Consider the following 6,392-nt stretch of genomic DNA (forward strand, 5'->3'; position numbering starts at 1 on the left):
CCTTATGGTTTCGTTGGTGTAAATAACTCCCAGTGAGGAAACCCCTTTTAAGAATATAGGTAAGGGACAGTTGGATGGCATGATGGATAGGGTGAATAGAGTGCTGGCCCTGAAGTCAGGAGGACGTGAGTTCAAATCTAGCCTCAGACACTTAACACTTCCTGTGTGACCCCAGGCAAGTCACTTAACTCCAAATGCCTCGGCAAAAAAAAAAAAACAACAACAACAACAAAAAAACAAATAAAAAAACAATGTAGGTAAGCAATTTCTCTGCAACTGATAGTCTTAAGAAGGTTGCTTGTGTCACAGAGCTAATTTAGTGGCTTGTACAGGGTTGCACAGCCAGTATATGTCAGAGGCAGGACTTGAACATAGGTCTTCCAGACTTTGAGGTCTTATCCGATTTTACATCTCCCTTGGTGTTCTGCACACAGTAGGTACTTAATAAATACATATTTATTGAATTAATCAATCAATTCTTAGTCAATCAATCATCTTCGCTCTTGTGTCTTCAATTTATACCTCTAGCTTTTTCCACTAAATTCCACTTAAATTATAGATCTTTATTAAGAACTGCTTATAATCTAAATTCCTCTTTCTTTTCAGCTGATGAATTAGTTTAACACTCTCAAAACAATTTCTAGTAGTATACTGGGTAATTTGAATAATGCTGCTCAGTTGCCTTTGGGGAAAATGGATTAAAAGGGAACAATGGGGCAAATAGCAAGGATGTTCCTCTTATCTCTGAGACTGAGTTGGAGAGGCTAATTTGACATATCTCCCTGGCACTGAGGGAGACAGAATATAAAACAAATGGCATTGATTTACCATAAGTCTTTTAGGGATTGTAGATAGAATTTGACTGAGTAGTGTAAGAAAGGGAGATATTCCTGTACTTTCCTTCTCACTCTCCCATTATCCTTTCTGATTGAAGTGGAGGGAAAGAACAGTGAAATAGTAATGGAGGAGAGTATTTGGGAGTATTGAAGAAGAGAAGCAGTCAACAATGTCTGCTGAAAGTGGCAATAACAAGAGTACTGCTAGAGATACTTAATGCTGTGGCTCACCAATTCTGTCAAGCATGTTTTGATTTCCCTCCAACTAGAGTTTGTCTCTTTTCGGTATTGTACATGTCACAGGGATTGTGTAGATCTGTTGGGGGGAGAGGTTAGGGAATAAGAAGTATTAACTGAGGGGGAGAGAAATATTATATTTTCATGTGCTAAGATGCAAATTTTATTTATTTTCATTAAATTATAGATAAGACTTTCAGTTTTGAATTTTGTGAGCCTGTGTGTTGATAAGGAGATAACTGATGACTATTGTAGGGAAATGGCATAATTGTATAGAGCACTCACTCTAAAGTCAAAAGAATGTTAACTCAAATCTGATCTGGGCAAGTCACTTCACATTGTTTGCCTCAGTTTCCTCATCTGTCACATGAGCTGCAGAAGGACTATATAATTGCCACTCCAGAATCTTTGCCAAGAAAATACCATTTCAGGTCATGAAGAGTCAGGCATAATAATTGAAATTATTCAACAACAACAATCTTAGCCAAGAATTTCAGGTTTTTCTACGCTAATGCTTTGATATGACTTGCAAACTAGTTTTAAAATCGACTTGGTTCAGATTCTGTTTTTCTGAAATTATTTATGTGAAGTCTTTGAACCAAATATTTTGCTCAAAAATAGTGTATTTTGGTACCATCATTTCTCTCCTTCCTCATCATGCAGAGCACCCAAAAAGAAGACAGTGTGGGAACAGTCGGGGAAAGAGTAATATTTTCAACGGCCAGTCAATAATTTTGCTGATAGAACTGTCTACATGCTGATAGTTTCCTGCCTTCATAGACAGTAGTCAGAACTGTAAAATTGTTTGATCTTAATATTTTGGGAAGCAAATCAACTCCTGCTGGACTAGTATGTAACTAGCAAGATTAAGCCCCATTACCACTCCCCCCTGCAGATGATCATTTAGCCTTTGCTTGAACATCTACAACTATTTAGCCAGAGAAGCCACTCTAGGGATCTACAGCAGTTGACTCACTCTGGCAAGTAGTCCTGTAAGGTCCCTAGAAAAAATCTGAAGGGACCACTTTCACAACGACCCCATAAAGTGATTTAGTAGAGCCTATTAATCCAATTTAACTCAACAAACATTTATTAAGCAATGACATTTTCACTATGCTAGTTTCTGAGTAAAACAGATAATATTAGCTCATAATTATATAGTACTTTAAGTTTGCAAAGCATTTTCTTGACAACAACCCCATGAAATAATATCCCTGTTTTATAGATGAGGAAACTGAGGTCAAGAGAAGTTAAATGATTTTCTATCAGCACTCTCTCCAATAAATTGCCTTGCCTTTCAAAGGTATTTAAAAATGATAGTTATTATTTATATGGGAAGCTAGGTAGTACAGTGGAGAAAGCACTAGTCCTCAAGTCAGAAGGATATGAGTTTAAATCCAATCTAAGATACTTAATAGCTGTATGACCCTGGACAAGTCATTTAATTCTGTTTGCTTCAGTTTCCTTATCTGTAAAATGAGCTAGAAAAAGAAATGATAAATCCCTTCAGTATTCAGTATTTTGCCAAGGAAACCCCAAATAGGGTCATGGAGAGTAAAAAATGACGCATGGCAGTTGCTGATTAAAATGGGATTGAGAAATGAAACTCGTAGATAATTCTCAATCCTTATTCTAGTCAACAATAATAAGCAATCATTTAAATAGCTCCCTAAGGTATTCAAGGTACTTTACAAATATCATCACATTTTTATCTGCAATAATCCTGCTATTAATCCCATTTTCCAGATGAGGAAACTGAGGCAGACAGGTTAGATGACTTGTTTAGGGTCATATAGATAGTTAAGTATCCAAGGCCATATTTTAACGTGTCTTCCTGACTATAGGTCAAGTCTTTTCCCATTGTCATATTTGCTAATAAGCTAATTTGCTAATGTGATGGCATGTTTTCCTTCAAGACACTTATTGTCTAGTTGGAGAGATGTAACTATTGTATAAAATAGAATCGTAGAGTGAACAAAATGCTGTGAGAAATTTCAGAGGAGAAGACTAGTGACCCAAACATCAAGAGAAAATAGCAGCTGACATGGGCCTTGAAGAATTAGTTGAATTCCAAGTAGAAATATGGAAGGGGAGATTCTAGAAATAGGAGAGGAAAATGAAAAAAAAAAGTGAGATGAACATTTCCAGGCATGGTGGCAAAGCAAAACTCTGAAGCTCAATTTTTCCACTTTAACCTAAAAAACAGTAAAATTTGAAGAAAGAATAATAATCAAAGAGAAGAAATAAGCAAAAGAAATCAGAACAAGATAATATTAAAGAAAGGAAGGAATGGGAATCAACAAAAGTTTCACTACCTATCCATTTTCTTTTGTCCCTGATGACTCCCTCTCCCCCCATAAACCAGTGCTCTATTTTGACTGTGAAAACTCACCTCAAGGTTACAAGTGAGTTGTAATGATAAACTGATTTCAATCCATATATTCCTGAGGATCATAATATTTAGTCTCTTCAGTTTGAATTCATTCTTAAAATAATTTAGAGGCAGAATTTTGAACCCAGGACCTCTGGCTCCAAAGTCAGGGATCTTTCCATTGTACAACAAAAAGTTTGGATTATTATGGATTTATCTAACTAGAGTCAGTTCTTGAGAAATTATTTCTGATAGACTCTATCTTTAATTTGTTATCTTTTAGTTATTGTGACCTATATATTCTAAACATGTGTGTGACCTTGACATAATGGAGTTCTCTACCTATAGTGGTGGACAGTTATGTTTGGATACTATATGCAGTACTTTTGACACAAAATCAATAAAAAACAATAAAACAATGCATAATGAAATATATAGTAGGCTGAGCCTTTAAAGCCTCCTGTAGACCCTGACAATCTCCAGATAGTATGCAATCTGCATATTGAATTCTACCTTGTTTCCCCTAAGATATCTCTTCTCAAAAGAGAATAGACAATGCAGTGCAGTTTGTAGCTGTTTTACACATGTATTCATTAGTCATGCACTAGGTGAAACATTTAGGAATACTGAATTCAGGTGACTTAGATCTTGAGGTATAAAACTTTGTGTGAAAATGAGAATTTCTGCAGGTTATTGCTTTTCCCAGGTCTCAAATATCCTGTCAATGGAAGACACTTCTAAGTCTTTATTTGAGCAGCACTTTTGCTGTTTCATCCTTGAATTCATTTACCCTCAGATCTCTCTCACATGCCCTTCTCTCTTGTGCAGGGTCATTTCCTATAGAAAATAACTCACTTCCTCTCTTGCTTCCCTGTGCTATAAGCAAAGTCCAGCCTCATTTTATAAGGTGCCACTAAGCTTTACTTTCTTTTTTTTTAATTTTAATTTTAATTTTTTTATAGCTTTTTATTTACAAGTTATATGCATGAGTAATTTTACAGCATTGACAATTGCCAAACCTTTTGTTCCACTTTTTCTCCTCCTTCCTCCCATTTCCTCCCCCCGATGGCAGGTTGACCAATACATGTTAAATATATTAAAATATAAATTAAATACAATATAAGTATACATGTCTTAACAGTTATTTTGCTGTATAGAAAGAATCAGACTTTGAAATAGTGTACTATTAGCCTGTGAAGGAAGTCAAAAATGTAGACGGACAAAAATATAGGGATTGGGAATTCTATGTAATGGTTCATAGTCATCTCCCAGAGTTCTTTTGCTGGGTGTAGCTGGTTCAATTCATTACTGCTCTAATGGAACTGATTTGGTTCATCTCATTGTTAAAGAGGGCCATGTCCATCAGAATTGATCATCATATAGTATTGTTGTTGAAGTACATAATGATCTCCTGGTCCTGCTAAGCTTTACGTTCAAAGAACCTAAGAGTTCTACAGGGTGAAAGTGTGCAAGGAGGGCATTCCAGATAACAGGGACCATTTGTGCAGAAATTCAAAAGCTGGAGAAGCATCAACAACAGTATTATTATTATTTTGGTAGAGGGGATAACTCTGAGGCTAGTTAGGAATATAGCGTTTGTGTAGGAGTGCAATATGAAATGAGAATGGAAAGGTAAGTGAAAACCAGATTGTGGAGGACTTTAAATGCATGGCTGAGTTGCTAGAGAAAAGTAATTGAAGGTTTTTGATAAATGGGTTTTATGGTGCAATTTATATTTTAGGAATATTCTTTCTGACCTTTCTTCCATCTCTCCCTCCCTCTCTTTTCCTTCGCCCCTTCATCTCTCTTTCCTTCCCCCTTCCTTCTTTCCCCCTCTTCCCTTATCTTCTTTCCTTTTCCCCTCTCTTCCTTCCTCTCACTTCCTTCCTTTGTTCCTTTTTTCCTTCGTTCTGGCCTTCCTTACCCCTCCCTTCTTCCTTTTCTTTCTTCCTTCCTTCCTCCCTCCCTCCCTTCCTTCCTCCCCCTCTCTCCACTTGTAATTCCCTCTGATAAAAATTTTATGTACTCATTAATATTCAGCATCAACAAGCATTTACCAGTGCTTAAGGAAAAAAGTGAAATGCCAATTGTAGGCAATTGTCAGTTTGGCTTTTTTTTTTTTTTTTCCCTTTTAATGTCATATTTTTGCAACCCAATGGTTATTTTCTCATTTTGTGTGTGTGTGTGTGTGTGTGTGTGTGTGTGTGTGTGTGTGTGTGTGTGTTTCCTACTTAAAATTTGTGGCTATAAACTTGTTAGGTTCAGAAATTTAGTGCTGGAGAGATTTTTAAAGGTGATCTAGTTCAACATCCAGATTTTGCTGATAAAAAAAGAGACTCAGAAAGTAGTAGTAAGTACTAGAGTTGTTCTGAATACAGGTCTTCTGACTAAAAATTTATTATTCTTTCCACAGGATTACATATCATACTTTAAGGATTTGTTATTTAGTTCCTATAGATATTTCCTTCAAAATGCTTTGCTGGCATAGTTTATGAGAGCCCCAAGTCACTTCTTGACCTGAACAAAACCTTTGGAATGGGACTTTAGTGGAGCTTGTAGATATGTCTTTTAAATTCAGCTTTCTCATATTCCCTATACTAGGGAATGATAGAAGTTACCAGAATTATACAGGATTGAACAATTTGAGACAGTCAAAAGAGCGTGATAAACTAGACTCTTAATCTTTAAAAGGAGAACATTACTTTAAGGAATATCAAATTGTAAAAACAGTCGTCTTTTTTAAAAAAATATAGTATTTTATTTTTTCTCAATTGTATGTAAAAATAATTTTAACATTTGCTTTTTAAATTTTTGAGTTCCAAATACTTTTTTCTCCCTATCTCCCCTCTTCCCTTCCCAGAACGGTAAGCGATTTGATAAAGGTTATACATATGTAATCATGCAAAGAATATTTCCATATTAGTCATATTGTAAAATAAAACAAAAAA

The sequence above is a fragment of the Antechinus flavipes genome, chromosome 3 (assembly GCF_016432865.1).
Source record: "Antechinus flavipes isolate AdamAnt ecotype Samford, QLD, Australia chromosome 3, AdamAnt_v2, whole genome shotgun sequence".
Lineage (NCBI taxonomy): Eukaryota > Metazoa > Chordata > Mammalia > Dasyuromorphia > Dasyuridae > Antechinus > Antechinus flavipes.